This window comes from Nerophis ophidion, linkage group LG10 (genome assembly GCF_033978795.1).
Source record: "Nerophis ophidion isolate RoL-2023_Sa linkage group LG10, RoL_Noph_v1.0, whole genome shotgun sequence".
Classification (NCBI taxonomy): Eukaryota; Metazoa; Chordata; class Actinopteri; order Syngnathiformes; family Syngnathidae; genus Nerophis; species Nerophis ophidion.
This window is the reverse complement of record NC_084620.1, coordinates 51,480,239-51,498,079: the sequence shown is the minus strand read 5'-3', so window position 1 is coordinate 51,498,079 and position 17,841 is coordinate 51,480,239. Positions and strand designations below refer to the sequence as shown.

Here is a 17,841-nt window from a genome sequence, read left to right as displayed (position 1 = left end):
TTATGACATTTCCAGTTCATTTTATTATATATAATTACACCCAAAATGTAATTTTTTTCCACTCCATCTATTTGTGTGTTTGATTTTCTCTTCTACTGTTAGCAAATTTGCATAAAAACATGTTTTTAAATTAACAAATAAAACCAAGCACAAATGAAAAATGGTGAATTTTTTTTTTTTTTTGGAATATAGTAACCACTCCAAATTGAACAGTACATTTGAATTATTTCATAATTATATTAAAAAAAAATAACCAAATAATATAACCACTTGAAAATTCATGCAAAATAAACAATACATAAAATTTTCTATGTATATATACAAAAATAATGACAATGACATCATCCATTATAACTGTACGCATGTTACACCATAACTAGTTTATCGTTAACACATACAACCAAGTACAAATACAAAAAAACAACTAATTCCACATCAATTAAACAATATTTTGTATTATTTTCTATTTGCATAAAAATGTTTTTAAATCAACACATACAACAAAGTACAAATACAAAAAAATAACTAATTCCACATCAACTAAACAATATTTTGTATTATTTTCTATTTGCATTACAATATGGTTTTAAATTAACACATACAACCAAGCAGAAAAGAAAAATGTTGAAAAATTATTTAAAAAAAATAGTAACCACTTGAAACTCCCTCCAAATGTAACAGTACATTTGAAATATTTTATAATTATATTTAAAAAAAATTGTATCCACTTGAGACTCCATCCAAATTTAACAGTACATTTGAAGTATTTTATAATTACATTTTAAAAAATAACCAAATAAATATAACCACTTGGAAATTCATGCAAATTCAACAATACATTTCATTTTCTATTTATATATACAAAAATAATGACAATGACATCATGCATTGTAACTGTACGTATGTTACACCATAACTAGTTTATCGTTAACACGTACAACAAAGTACAAATACAAAAAAAAAACAAATTCCACATCAATCAACACATACAACCAAGTAAAAATACAAAAAAATAACTAATTCCACATCAACTAAACAATATTTTGTATTATTTTCTATTTGCGATATGGTTTTAAATTAACACATACAACCAAGCACAAATGAAAAATGTTGAAACATTTAGAAAAAAATAGTAACCACTTGAAACTCCATCCAAATTTAACAGTACATTTGAAATATTTTATAATTATATTTAAAAAAAACAACCAAATAAAAAAATAGTACCGTAACCACTTGAAACTCCATCTAAATTTAACAGTACGTTTGAATTATTTAGTAATTATATTTCAAAAAAATATATATATATAACCACTTGAAAATTCATGTAAATTCGACAATACATTAAATTTTCTATTTATACATACAAAAATAATGACAATGACATCATGCATTGTAACTGTTACACCATAACTAGTTTATCGTTAACACATACAACCAGGAAGAAATACGAAAAATAACTAATTCCCCATCAATTAAACAATATTTTGTATTATTTTCTAATTGCATAAAAATGTTTTTAAATCAACACATACAACCAGGCACAAATGAAAAATATTTAAACATTTAAAAAAAAAATAGTAACCACTTGAAACTCCATCTAAATTTAACAGTACACTTGAAATATTTTATAATTATATAAAACAAAAAAACAAAAAAATAGAACCACTTAAAAATGTATATAAATTCACAATACATTTCATTTTCTATTTATATATACACATAATAATTGTAATTAAAATGCTTGAAAAAAGTTTGTAATTCCATCCAACTTCAACAATGTAACTTTGGTTATTTTCTATGTATACAAAATATATATTTTATAATTCATGCAGACAACCAAGTCCATGTATTCAGACATAATTACAAAAAAGCCAATAATCATTTAAAAACAGGTTCAACATTAATGTGTGGAGGACATAGCAGGGCCTAACTGTGAATGATGTACATATTTGCACATGGCAACGAAAATGATTTCAAGAAAAATTTCAAACTGATCTAAAAAAAAATCCCAAAACTCAGACAAAATGCAGAAAGCTATAAAAAATACAAATGATCATATAAAAGGTACATGGAATGCAGCATGTGTAATATTCTAAATACACACTAAATAAACGTGTAATATTCTACATACACACATTAAATAAACGTGTAATATTTTACATACACACATTAAATAAACATGTGTTATATTCTACATACACACATTAAATAAACATGTGTTATATTCTACATACACACATTATATAAACATGTGTAATATTCTACATACACACATTAAATAAATGTGTAATATTTTACATACTCACATTAAATAAACGTGTGTAATATTCTACATACACACATTAAATAAACATGTGTAATATTCTACATACACACATTAAATAAACGTGTAATATTCTACATACACACATTAAATAAACGTGTAATATTCTACATACACACATTAAATAAACGTGTATTATTCTACATACACACATTAAATAAACGTGTAATATTCTACATACACACATTAAATAAACGTGTAATATTTTACATACACACATTAAATAAACATGTAATATTCTACATACACACATTAAATAAACGTGTAATATTCTACATACACAGATTAAATAAACGTGTTATATTCTACATACACACATTATATAAACGTGTAATATTCTACATACACACATTAAATAAATGTGTAATATTTTACATACATTAAATAAACGTGTGTAATATTCTACATACACACATTAAATAAACATGTGTAATATTCTACATACACACATTAAATAAACGTGTAATATTCTACATACACACATTAAATAAACGTGTAATATTCTACATACACACATTAAACAAACATGTGTAATATTCTACATACACACAATAAATAAACGTTTAATATTCTACATACACATTAAATAAACGTGTAATATTCTACTTACACACATTAAATAAACGTGTAATATTCTACATACACAGATTAAATAAACGTGTAATATTCTACATACACAGATTAAATAAACGTGTTATATTCTACTTTCACACATTATATAAACATGTGTAATATTCTACATACACACATTAAATAAATGTGTAATATTTTACATACTCACATTAAATAAACGTGTGTAATATTCTACATACACACATTAAATAAACGTGTAATATTCTACATACACACATTAAATAAACGTGTAATATTCTACATACACACATTAAATAAACATGTGTAATATTCTACATACACACATTAAATAAACGTGTAATATTCTACATACACACATTAAATAAACGTGTAATATTCTACATGCACACATTAAATAAACGTGTAATATTCTACTTACACACATTAAATAAACGTGTAATATTCTACATACACACATTAAATAAACCTGTGTAATATTCTACATACACACATTAAATAAACATGTAATATTCTACATATACACATTAAATAAACATGTAATATTCTACATAGACACATTAAATAAACGTGTAATATTCTACATACACACATTAAACAAACATGTGTAGTATTCTACATACACATTAAATAAACGTGTAATATTCTACATACACACATTAAATAAACATGTGTTATATTCTACATACACACATTATATAAACATGTGTAATATTCTACTTACACACATTAAATAAACGTGTAATATTTTACATACACACAATAAACATGTGTAATATTCTACATACACACATTAAATAAACATGTGTTATATTCTACATACACACATTATATAAACATGTGTAATATTCTACTTACACACATTAAATAAACGTGTAATATTCTACATACACACGTTAAATAAACGTGTAATATTCTACATACACACATTAAATAAACCTGTGTAATATTCTACATACACACATTAAATAAACGTTTAATATTCTACATGCACACATTAAATAAACGTGTAATATTCTATTTACACACATTAAATAAACGTGTAATATTCTACATACACAGATTAAATAAACGTGTTATATTCTACATACACACATTATATAAACATGTGTAATATTCTACATACACACATTAAATAAATGTGTAATATTTTACATACTCACATTAAATAAACGTGTGTAATATTCTACATACACACATTAAATAAACATGTGTAATATTCTACATACACACATTAAATAAACGTGTAATATTCTACATACACACATTAAATAAACATGTGTAATATTCTACATACACACATTAAATAAACGTGTAATATTCTACATACACACATTAAATAAACGTGTAATATTCTACATGCACACATTAAATAAACGTGTAATATTCTACTTACACACATTAAATAAACGTGTAATATTCTACATACACACATTAAATAAACCTGTGTAATATTCTACATACACACATTAAATAAACATGTAATATTCTACATGTACACATTAAATAAACATGTAATATTCTACATAAACACATTAAATAAACGTGTAATATTCTACATACACACATTAAACAAACATGTGTAATATTCTACATACACATTAAATAAACGTGTAATATTCTACATACACACATTAAATAAACATGTGTTATATTCTACATACACACATTATATAAACATGTGTAATATTCTACTTACACACATTAAATAAACGTGTAATATTTTACATACACACATTAAATAAACATGTGTAATATTCTACATACACACAATAAATAAACATGTGTTGTATTCTACATACACACATTATATAAACATGTGTAATATTCTACTTACACACATTAAATAAACGTGTAATATTCTACATACACACGTTAAATAAACGTGTAATATTCTACATACACACATTACCAAATAAACTGTTTATCAAGTGCCATTTTTTTATTATTAGGACCATTTATTATTAGGAGCTAAATGATTAAGTACACAACAAAGCTCCTTAAATCAGATTATTTCTTACCTTATTGTTAGGCTATATGGAGCAAAGTGTGCAGGAGAGGATGTGTGGACTTTGCTGTGGCGGTACAAGTACAAGTATGTCACACTTCTGCTTTCTCACTTCAGTGTGTGGCAAACACAACATATTCAGCACGTGATATCTTTGTTTCCTGCAGATTGGTTATGGAAGTGTCCTTTTAGCTAAACTATTTGCATATTTACCTATCTCAATCTGTGTGTCTGTATTCTGACTCTTTTGCCTATGTCGGGGGTCGGCGAGCCGCATGTGGCTCTTTAGCGCCGCCCTAGTGGCTCTCTGGAGCTTTTTCAAAATGTATGAAAAATGGAAAAAGATGAGGGGGAAAAACATTTTTTTGTTTTAATATGGTTTCTGTAGGAGGACAAACATGACAAAAACCTCCCTAATTGTTATAAAGCGCACAGTTTATATTAAACATGCGTCACTGATTCGAGTATTTGTCGAGCGCCGTTTTGTCCTACGAATTTTGGCGGTCCTTGAACTCACCGTGGTTTGTTTACATCAGGGGTCGGCAACCTTTACCACTCAAAGAGCCGTTTTGACCCGTTTCACAAAATAAAGAAGACAATGGGAGCTACAAAACTCTTTTGAAATTTAAAATGAAATAACACAGAATAAAGAGGGTTTTTTTTTGCTTTGTGCTATGCTTATACCAGGGATCTTAGACACGCGGCCCGCACGTTGATAAGAAAATTTAATGTTTTTGCGGTCCGCGACTTTTTATATGAATGCCGCCTGACCGCATTACGTTTGTTAACCCTCCCAAGTTTTTCGGGAAGATCCCGAGTTGTCAAAGCAACCATTCTCGCAATTATCTGCTGATGGTCATCCTGATAAAGCTAAGGGGTAGATATGAAGCTACTGCTTTTGACACCTTCTACAACATGTACAATCGGCCTGCCAGCCGAGTAACATGTCACATGTGGCTTCCGCAGATACACATACCAAACTGCGAGGCATACTTGTTCAACAGCCATACAGGTCACACTGAAGGTTGTGATATAAACAACTTTAACACTCTTACTAACATGCGCCACGCTGTGAAGCCACACCAAACAAGAATGACAAACACATTTCGGGAGAACATCCTCACAGTAACTTAGATATTGGGTTTCACTATGTAAAGCGCTTTGAGTCACTAGAGAAAAGCGCTATATAAATATAATTCACACAATTCACAACACTCTTACAAATATGCGCCACACTATGAACCCACACCTAACAAGAATGACAAACACATTTTGGGAGAACATCCTCACTAGAGATGCGCGGAGAGGCAATTATATCATCCGCAACCGCATCACTAAAGTCGTCATCCACCCGCCATCCACCCGAACCAACATTTTATCAAAACCGCAACCGCCCGCCCGTTGTAATATATCCGGAGTCGGCGACCTTTACCACTAAGAGCTAGTTTGACCCGTGTCACTAAGTAAAGAAGATAATGGGAGCCCCTAACGTTCTCGCGAATATCCGATGGTGCAACGCCAGATAACGAGAAAAAGGGTGTTCTGGGAAGTCTTTGCCTTTGAAGCCTTCTACATCATGTGCGAACCGTTTGCCAGTCCAGCAACATGCTGCATGCAGCTTCCTCAAACACACGTACAAGATTGAAAGGCATACTGGGTGATAAAGAGTACACTGATGGTTGTGATATAAACAATTTTAACACTCTTACTAATATGCGCCACGCTGTGAAGCCACACCAAACAAGAATGACAAACACATTTCGGGAGAACATCCTCACAGTAACACAACAAATACCCAGAATATTTTGCATCCATGACACTGCCAGAGTATATTTTACAACCCCACCCACCTTACTGACGCAGAGAGGGGTGGGGGAGTGGCGGGGTTTGCTGCTAGCGGGGGTGTATAACATAGTCAGGATCTGTCATGGATGCAAAGGATTCTGGGTATTTGTTGTGTTGCGTTTATGTTGTGTTACTGTGAGGATGTTCTCCCGAAGTGTGTTTGTCATTCTTGTTTTGTGTGGCTTCACAGCGTGGCGTATATTAGTAAGAGTGTTAAAATTGTTTATATCACAACCATTAGTGTACTCTGTATCACCCAGTATGCCTCTCAGTCGTGTGCGTGTGTCTGCAGAAGCCACACACGACATATTGCTGGACTGGCAAGTAGATTGTACATGTTGTAGATGGCGTCCAAGTCAAAGGCTTCAAAGCACGCCCTAATACGTATTATCTGGGTGACTGCCGGCAGACATTCTTGAGAATGTTTACATCTCCTATTGTCTTCTTTGCTTTGTGACACGGGTCCAAATTGGCTCTTTGAACGGTAAAGGTTACCGATCCTTGAACCATGTATATCAAATATTTCCAAATGGTTCAACCGCCACCCGCCCGAATCTTTTCAAAATCTATTTTTTCGTCATGTCACCCGCCCGACCCGCGGTTTATCCGCGGACTCCGCAGATGAGACCGCAAACCGCGCATCTCTAATCCTCACAGTAACATAACATAAACAACAGAAAAAATACCCACAATCCCATGCATCCGTGACTCTTCCCGGCTATATTATACACCCCGCTAGCACCAACCCCCCCGCGTCGGTTGAGGTGGGCAGGGTCGGGGGGGCGGTGGTGTATAAAATAGCCAGGAAGAGTCGCGGATGCATGGGATTGTGGGTATTTGTTCTGTTGGGTTTATGTTGTGTTACTGTGAGGATGTTCTCCCGAAATGTGTTTGTCATTCTTGTTAGGTGTGAGTTCACAGTGTGGCACATATTAGTAAGAGTGTTAAAATTATATCCCAACCTTCAGTGTAACCTGTATGGCTGTTGAGTAAGTATGCCTTGCAAACTCGCACGTGTGATGACAGAAGCAGCGAATTATGCAGCTGAGCCACATCAGAGTGGCCAAAGAGCTGCGGGTTGCCGATCCCTGGTTTACATGTATAACTTTCTCCGACTTTCTAAGATGTGTTTTATGCCACTTCTTTTTCTGTCTCATTTTGTCCACCAAACTTATAATGTTGTGCATGAATGCACAAAGGTGAGTTTTGTTGATGTTATTGACTTGTGTGGAGTGCTAATCAGACATATTTGGTCACTGCATGACTGCAAGCTAATCAATGCTAACATGCTATTTAGGCTAGCTGTATGTACATATTGCATCGTTATGCCTCCTTTGTATGTATATTTGAGCTCATTTAGTTTCATTTAAGTCCTCATAATTCAATTTATATCTCATTACACAGTATCTGTATCTAATATGGCTTTTATTTTTTCGCGGCTCCAGACGGATTTGTTTTTGTATTTTTGGTCCAATATGGCTTTTTCAACATTTAGGGTTGCCGTCCCCTGGCCTATGTATTAATTTGTGTGTCCTTATTTCAGTGTGTGTAATCAGATCAGTGTGTGCGTGTTTTAATTTGTGTGTCCGTATTACGATTTGTGTGTATGTAAAAAATAAAAATAAAAAAAGCGTATGCCTGTGTATTCAGATTTGTGTGAAGTAGGAACCCTGATTAGCAGTCTTTTTACACACAACTTTTGAGACATTCTGCCGTGTAAGATTTGTGTGTCTGTAGCTCAATCTGTGTGTGTCTGTAATCACATCCTCGTGATTTGTGTGTCCATATTTTGATTGGTGTGTGTGGCTGTGTATTCAGATTTGTGTGAAGCAGGAACCCTGATTAGCCGTCATTTTACACGTAACTTTTGCGACACTTTCTGTCGTGTAAGATTTGTGTGTCTGTGTCTCAATCTTTGTGTGTGTAAAATAAATATTTGTGTTCGTATTTTGATCTGTGAACGGCCCAAAAAAGGTATAAGCGGTAGAAAATGGATGGATGGATGTAAAAATAAAATAAAATGATGTTTGTATTTCAATGTGTGTGTGTGTTCAAAAAATTGCATTTGTGTATTTTAGCAAAACTATCTGCAAATGCCATATCTCAATCTGTGTGTCTGTAATGATTCCTTTGCCTATGTACTAATTTGTTTGTCCATATTTCAATGTGTGTGTAATCAGATCAGTATGTGTGTGCTTTAATTTGTGTGTCTGTATTACGATTTGTGGGTATGTAAAAAAAAAAAAAAAGAAAGTGTGTGTGTGTCTGTGTATTCAGATTTGTGTGAAGCAGGAACCCTGATTAGCAGTCTTTTTACAAAACTTTTGAGACACTTTCTGCCGTGTAAGATTTGTGTGTCTGTGCACTAATTTGTGTGTCTGTGTCTAAATATTTGTGTGTGTAAAATAAATATATTCATATTTCAATCTGTGTGTGTTCAATAAATGGCATTTGTGTATTTTAGCAAAACTATCTGCAAATGCCATATCTCAATCTGTGTCTGTAATCTGAATTATTTGCCTATGTACTAATTTGTTTGCCCATATTTCAATGTGTGTGTGTAATCAGATCAGTGTGTGCGTGTTTTAATTTGTGTGTCTGTATTACGATTTGTGGGTGTGTAAAAAAGTGTGCCTGTGTATTCAGATTTGTGTGAAGCAGGAACCCTGATCAGCCGTCTTTTTACACAATTTTTGAGACACTTTCTGCCGTGTAAGATTTGTATGTCTGTGAACTAATTTGTGTGTGTGTCTGAATCTTTGTGTGTGTAAAATATATTCATGTTCGTATTTCAATCTGTGTGTGTTCAAAAAATTGCATGTGTATTTTAGCAAAACTATCTGCAAATGCCATAACTCAATCTGTGTCTCTGTAATCTGATTCATTTGCCTGTGTACTAATTTGTGTGTCCGTGTTTAAATGTGTGTGTGTAATCAGATCAGTGTGTGTGTGTTTTAATTTGTGTGTCCGTATTAAAATTTTGTGTGTCTAAAATAAAGTGTGTGTCTGTGTATTTAGATTTGTGTGAAGCATGAACCCTGATTCGTCGTCTTCTTACACACAACTTTTGTGACACTTTCTGACGTGTAAGATTTGTGTGTCATGTGCACCAACCTGTGTGTCTGTATTTCAATGTGTGTGAGTGTAATCACATCTTTGTGTCCATGTTTTAATTTGTGTTTGTATTTTGATTTGTGTCCGTATATCGATTTGAGTGTGTGTGAAAAAGGGTGTTTGTGTATCGAAATCAAGTTTTTTTTACATGTTCAGATCCCTGCACACAAGTTGGTGCGTGTAATCAGATCTGTGTGTGTATATCGATTTGAGTGTGTGTAAAAAAACCTATTAAAATTTGATGGACACGTCTTTTTACACATTGCATGGACACACAAGTCTTACAGGGCATAAGTGTTGCTAAAGTCACAATCTGGGTGTCTGTTTCACACAAATCTGGATACACACACACACACACACACACACACACAGTTTGACATACGGACAGATTTTTTTACATTTTGTTATAACAGACACACACGAAAGGAAATAGACACAAATTAAAACATGTGGATCTGAATACAGACACACACATTGAGATACAGACACACAGATGTGTGTAGATTGTCACACACAAATGGAAATAGACAAATTAAAACATGTGGATCTGAATAGACACACACATTGAGATACAGACACACAGAGATGTGTAGATAGAGATACAACTATTCGCAAATGGCTATCTCAAATTGTGTATGTGTAATCAGATCTGTGTATCCGTGTTTTAATTCGTGTGCGTATAAAAAAAACTACATTAAAATTTGATAGTCTATTTACACTTTGCATGGACACAAGTCTTACAGGGCAGAAGTGTTGCTAAAGTCGTAATCTGGGTGTCTGTTTCACACACACACACACACACACACACACACACACACACACACACACACACACACACACACACACACACACACACACACACACACACACACACACACACACACACACACACACACACAGGTTTTTTTATACCCACACAACACACACACAAATGGAAATAGACACATATATTAAGACATGTGGATGACACACATTGAGATGCAGACACACACATTGAGATACAGACACACACATTGAGATACAGACACACAGATGTGTGTAGACATTTGCAAATAGTTGTGAGTACAAGAAGTATTCATCCACTGTGACATTGATGAAGTACAAGTGATGCTGGGCACCACTGCAGCAGACTTTCTTTGTCTCATCACGCCCAACACTTCCCTTCTACACACCCACACACGCGCGCACACACACACACAGTGGCCCTTTGTGTGCGCCTCTGTGTGTGTGTGTGTGTGTGTGTGCGCCTGCTCGTGTGCTCCCTATGTGTGTGTGTGAGAATGTGTGCGCCTGTGTGTGTGTGTGTTAGTGTGTGCTTGACAATTAATGTGTTAGTGTGTGTGTTTGTTAATGTGTATGTTACTGTGTGAGTGTGTTAATGTGTGTGTGAGTGTGTTAATGTGTATGTTACTGTGTGTTAATGTGTGTGTTAGTGTGTGAGTGTGTAATGTGTGAGTGTGTTAGTGTGTGTTAATGTGTGAGTGTGTTAATGTGTGGGTTAGTGTGTGCGTGTGTTAATGTGTGGGTTAGTGTGTGCGTGTGTTAATGTGTGCGTGTGTTAATGTGTGATTGTGTTAGTATGTGAGTGTGTTAGTGTGTTAATGTGTGGGTGAGTGTTTGTGTGCGTTACTGTGCGTGTAAGTGTGGTAACGTGTGTGTGTTAGTGTGCGAGTGTGTGGCTGTGCGTGTTAGACTGTGAGTGTGGCAATGTGTGTTAGTGTGTGAGTATGTTAATGTGTGTGTTAGCGTGTATGTTAGTGTGTGCGTGTGTTATTGTGTGTGTGTTAGTGTGCATGTGTTAGTGTGTGAGCGTGTTAAAGTGTGGGTTAGTGTTTGTGTGTGTTACTGTGCGTGTGAGTGTGGCAACGTGTGTGTTAGTGTGTGTGTTAGTGTGTCAGTGAGTTGGTGTGCGTGTTAGACTGTGTGTGGCAATGTGTGTTAGTGTGTAGGTATGTTAATGTGTGCGTTAGCGTGTGTGTGTTAGTGTGTCAGTGTGTTAGTGTGCGTGTTAGACTGTGTGGCAATGTGAGTTAGTGTGTGAGTATGTTAATGTGTGTGTTAGTGTGCGTGCGTTAGTGTGCGTGTTAGTGTGTGTGTGTGTTAAGTGTGTGTTAATGTGTACATGTTTGTGTGTGTTAATGTGCGTGTTTGTGTGTGTGTTAATATGTATGTGTACGTGTTTGTGTGCGTTAATGTGCGTGTTAGTGTGTGCAAAAGTGTTAATGTGTGTGTAAATGTGTACGTGTACGTGCTTGTGTGTGTAAATGGGCGTGTTAGTGTGTGCGTGTTAATGTGTATGTGTTTGTGTGTGTTAACGTGCGTGTTAGTGTGTGTTAATGTGTATGTATACGTGTTTGTGCGTGTAAATGTGCGTGTTAGTGTGTGTGTGTGTGTGTGTGTGTGTTAGTGTGTGCGAATGTGTATGTGTACGTGCTTGTGTGAGTTAATGTGCGTGTTAGTGTGTTTGTTAGTGTGTTAATGAATGTTTTACTGTGTGCGTGTTATATTGTGTTAGTGTGTATGTGTTAATGTGTGTGTGTTGGTATGTGTTAGTGTGTGTGTGGCATGTGTGTAATAGTGTGTGTGTGTGTTAATGCGTGTGTGTTAGTGTGTGTGTTTATGTGTGTCAATGTGTACGTGTGTTATTGTGTGTTAGTGTGTACGTGTTAATGTGTGTGTGTTAATTTACGTGTTAGTGTGTGCGTGTCATAATGTGTGTGTTAATGTGTGTGTGTGTTAGTGTGCATGTTAATGTGTGTTTTAGTGTGTTATTATTGTGTGTGCGTGTTAATGTGTATGTGTTTGTGTGTGTTAACGTGCGTGTTACTGTGTTAATGTGTATGTATACGTGTTTGTGCGTGTTAGTGTGTATGTGTTAGTGTATGCGAATGTGTATGTGTACGTGCTTGTGTGAGTTAATGTGCGTGTTAGTGTGTTTGTTTGTGTTAATGAATGTTTTAGTGTGTGCGTGTTATTGTGTGTTAGTGTGTGTGTGTTAATGTGTGTGTGTTAGTATGTGTTAGTGTGTGCGTGGCATAATGTGTGTATTACTGTGTCTGTGTGTTAATGCGTGTGTGTTAGTGTGTGTGTGTGTTAATGTGTGTGTTAATCTGTGTCAATGTGTACGTGTTAGTGTGTACATGTATTATCGTGTGTTAGTGTGTACGTGTTAATGTGTGTGTTAATTAATGTGTTAGTGTGTGCGTGTCATAACGTGTGTGTTAATGTGTGTGTGTGTTAGTGTGCATGTTAATGTGTGTGTTTTAGTGTGTTATTGTGTTAGTGTGTGCGTGTTAATGTGTGCGAGTCTTAATGTGTGTGTGGGTGCGTGTGTTAGTGTCCATTGTACGCAATATGTACTCTACTGTCTACTATCTACTCATACAACTTTCAATCAATCAATCAATGTGTGTGTGTGTTAGTGTGTGTGTGTTGGCCAAAGAAAGAAGTATCAAAAAGAAAGTCCAGGCTGCAGGAAGGAGATTTGCGTGCAATAATCCCAACAAGCTGAGCAGGCACTCATGAGCACCATGACTTCATGTTTCATAATGCGTGTGTTAGTGTGTGTTACCATGACGTCATGTTTGCTCAACAGCATGAGACGTCATCACTCATAATGACAGTCGTCATCATTTACCATCGATTGATTAACGTGGACCCCGACTTAAAGGCCTACTGAAAGCCACTACTACCGACCACGCAGTCTGATAGTTTATATATCAATGATGAAATATTAACATTGCAACACATGCCAATACGGCCATTTTAGTTTACTAAATTGCAATTTTAAATTTCGCGCGGGGTATCCTGTTGACGTCATGGACTGTAGCGGACATTTTGTTCCAGCCAGATCCAAGCTATAAGCGTCTGCTTTACTCGCATAATTCCACAGTATTCTGGACATCTGTGTTGCTGAATCTTTTGCAATTTGTTCAATTAATAATGGAGACGTCAACGAAGAAAGATGTAGGTGGGAAGCGGCGTATTGCAGCTGCCTTTAGCAACACAAACACAGCCGGCGTTTCGTCGTTTACATTCCCGGAGGTGAAGCTTTACTATGGATCAGAGCAGTCAAGCGAACATGGTTCCCGACCACATGTCAACCGGCAGGTTTCGGTGAGAAAATGGTGGTAATAAGTCGGCTCTTACCGTGGACATGAGCGGAGCTTGCGTCGTTCCTCGTGCACCTGTCAAAGAGGCAGCTGCGGACTGTCTCGCCTCCTCCGACCGGCCGCCCCGAACGTAGAATGCTTCGTGGGGGGGAAAAAGCTCAGTCCGGCCCGACCAGCTGCCTTCGCTTCGCCTTGTCGAGAAACATGGCTTCCCTCTGTGACACTGGCGGTCACCACACCCGTGGCCACACCCCTCCGACTTTTAGGTACCATATAATCTCACTAAAACATAGGGGTGTAACGGTATGTGTATTTGTATTGAACCGTAAAAGGTACGGGGGTGTATCGAACGAGTTTGTAAGCTAAAGTCTTAACAAGCTGCCTCTGTCTGAGCAGTGAGCACCCAGCATTGTCCCGCCCACACAACCATCTGATTGGTTACATACAAAGCCAATCAGCAGTGCGTATTCAGAGCGCATGGAGTCAGTGCTCCGGCGTCGAGATGAGCAGATATGTGTTTAGCAGGTGAGCAGCGGACATCGTACTCTCCCCAAATTATACTAAACACTTCCCAGTCACAACTATTACAAATATCACTATGAGCCCGTTGACCTACTAGAAACTTAAACTGCAGCTCAGCTCTCTCATAGTTCTGGCTTGAGGTGAAGGCTAACTAGGTTTTAGCGTAACATTAGCTCATTTCGCTGTGTGTGTGTGTGTGTGTGTGTGTGTGTATAATAAAAGTCAACTACAGGCTTCCCAAATGCTGTAATAAATTAAGCATGATGAGTTGACTTGAAACTGTTTAATGTTGCACTTTTTATACGTAGAAGAAAGGTTTTGTCATTTTATTAAACTTGAAGCGGTTTAATGTGGATTAACATGGGTAGAATTATTATAGTGTTCCCAATGTTAAAAGTACAAAGCCATTGTTTACAAATTTGGTAAATAAATAACCAAAAAAATATAGATTTTGTTGTTTTCTTACTGTACCGAAAATGAACCGAACCGTGACCTCTAAACCGAGGTACGTACCGAACCGAAATTTTTGTGTGCCGTTACACCCCTACTAAAACACTAGTAACACAATAAGCAGATAGGGGATTTTCCAGAATTATACTAGTAAATGTGTCTAATAACATCTGAATCACTCCAGTGTTAATTTTGACAGCAAAATTTGATTTAGTTTTAGTCATAGTCTTTTGACTAAAATGTCATTTAGTTTTAGTCATAATTTAGTTATTTAAATTGTTTTATTTGACGAAATATAAGATTATAGTCAAGGAAAACTACAGTAGATTTAGTCGACTAAAGGGTAATATGTAAACTTTCCCTTCAATTTCTGAAAGTCAAAGCAAAACAGCGTAAAAATCACAGATACAAGTCGTGTTTTGATGAAAATCACGTCTCAAATTTAATATTTCACGAGTAATAAACGGGATAACGTCGAGTGAGTTGTATGTTGTGGAAAAATGCTTACCTGTGTGTGGATTTCGGGGTGATTCGACTGTAAATGTCGCTTCAAGTTTGTTGTGTTTTTCCCCGTTTCTTACACTGCGTCTTGTTATCTTTGACCTCAAATATAAAATGTCCCCATATGTCCTCTCTCCTCTTCCTCCCCGGCATTGACATGTTGTCTCAAACGCAAACTACGTTTACGTAACTTCCTTACCACCTCGCTCTGATTGGTTCTCTTCCCGACTCCTCCCGCCTCTTCCTAACGAAATGAGTTCCGATTGGACCTCATCTCTGGCAGATATTTTCCTCTCGTTTTTATTCGTTGACGAATATGTCGATACGCCTCGTCATCGTCTTAGTCCACGTAAATTATTTAGTTATTGTCTCGTTTTAGTCAGATAACTATGACAGAAATTTTTTGTCAACAAAATTAACACTGAATCACTCCCACTGCCCTCTTTTTTCTTTTTTCTCCTTCTAGTCCTTAACTCTCACTATCCTCATCCATGAATCTTCCAGCCTCGCTCAAAGTAATGGGGAAATCGTCGCTTTCTGGTGGCCATGATTGTAAACAATGTTCAGATGTGAGGAGCTTATGGCGTCACTTTAGTGCCAAAAATCCAAGCGCATAAAAACTGTTATCGCGCGCTGATTCTCCACTTCGCGCGCGGTGCCATTTTGTGCGCGCAAATCGCCTTTTTGCGCGCGCGCGGTGCCTACATGTGCGCGCTCCGTCTCGGTCTGGCATCTCTCCTCGCGCTCTCAAGTTTGTTTTGGCACTTTGAGGGCGGGAATGGTTAGACAGCCCCTTCTTTCTGATTGGCTCTGAGCGCTGTCAGTCAATGGCAACGTGGCGGCCATTTTACCTCATGCAGCTGGCCACGCCCAGTACATAGTTGTCAAGGAACATGTACTATTTAAATAACCATAACTTGCTCAATTTTCAACTCATTTCCAAACGGTTTGATTTGTTATAAATGTCAGGTTTTTTGCAAAAAGCAGAGACCTAATCCTGCGGTCACCAAACCGGAACCCCTCAACGCCTTGACTGCGCCTAGAAATTCTGTCCATAAAAGTTATGAACAGATTCGGTGACAAAGGACAGCCTTGACGGAGTCCAACCCTTACTGGAAATGTGTTCGACTTACTGCCGGCAATGAAGACCAAGCTCTGGCACTGATCGTACAGGGAGCGGACCGCCACAATAAGACAGTCCGATACCCCATACTCTCTAAGCACTCCCCACAGGACTTCCCGAGGGACACGGTCGAATGCCTTCTCCAAGTCCACAAAGCACATGTAGACTGGTTGGGCAAACTCCCATCCATCCTCAAGAACCCTGCCGAGAGTATAGAGCTGGTCCACAGTTCCACGACCAGGACGAAAACCACACTGTTCCTCCTGAATCCGAGGTTCGACTATCCGGCGTAGCCTCCTCTCCAGTACACCTGAATAAACCTTGATGGTCCTGATGGCTTCATCTGACCGGGATCTTCAGCTCTCACTGGATCACTTTGCAGCCGATAAGATCACGGGTACAAGCGGCCGAAATGAGTTTCCTCCGCCGTGTAGCGGGGCTCTCCCTTAGAGATAGGGTGAGAAGCTCTGCCATCCGGGAGGAACTCAAAGTAAAGCCGCTGCTCCTCCACATCGAGAGGAGCCAGATGAGGTGGTTCGGGCATCTGGTCAGGATGCCACCCGAACGCCTCCCTATGGAAGTGTTTAGGGCACGTCCAACCGGTAGGAGGCCACGGGGAAGACCCAGGACACATTGGGAAGATTATGTCTCCCGGCTGGCCTGGGAACGCCTCGGGATCCCCCGGGAAGAGCTGGACGAAGTGGCTGGGGAAAGGGAAGTCTGGGTTTCCCTGTTTAGGCTGTTGCCCCCGTGACCCGACCTCGGATAAGCGGAAGAAGATGGATGGATGGATGTCAGGTTTTCATGAGGCTATCATGGCTGAACAAGTAAGTCTTACACTATTATCTCTCAGATGTAATTTGCCTAATGTATGGAGCAAGCTTTTGTTGTTGTTTTTTTAAAGACATATTTTTAACTCTGCCATCTGTACTGATCTGGGCTGATATCTAATTTTCCATAGTTTGAGTTGTTTGCAGAAGCGTAAATACTTTTTGTAGTAATATTAAAACCATATTCATTAATTGTAGGGATAACCTGTCATTCATTATTCTACTAAAATAGTAATTGCAATCATAACATCAATAATTAGGCCTATATGCTAATCATGTGGTCTTGATATGAAGTACGCATAGATAAGTGGGTTCGGGTAGACTCTGGTGTAAACTTAAAGTAGATAGAGGAAAGAAAATGAATAGTCCCCCATTGTGGCATATATACAAATATTAGATGAATAAAAATATTTTTTAAAACA

The 17,841-nt window shown here is 36.9% G+C and overlaps 1 protein-coding gene across 2 annotated transcripts in view; it reads right to left on the bottom strand.

Moving 5' to 3' along the window:
- The window catches only part of LOC133560975 (FYVE, RhoGEF and PH domain-containing protein 4-like), a 41,153-nt gene that overhangs the window by 18,319 nt on the left and 4,993 nt on the right, over window positions 1–17,841 (bottom strand). Inside the window, exon 1 of one of the 2 annotated variants that reach the window (XM_061914054.1) lies at window positions 4,936–5,014. The exons of the other annotated variant lie outside the window; for it this stretch is intronic. The gene's annotated coding sequence lies outside the window, so the exon portion shown is untranslated. Of the gene's footprint in view, window positions 1–4,935; window positions 5,015–17,841 lie in introns of those variants that run through there. 2 annotated transcript variants of the gene reach the window in all.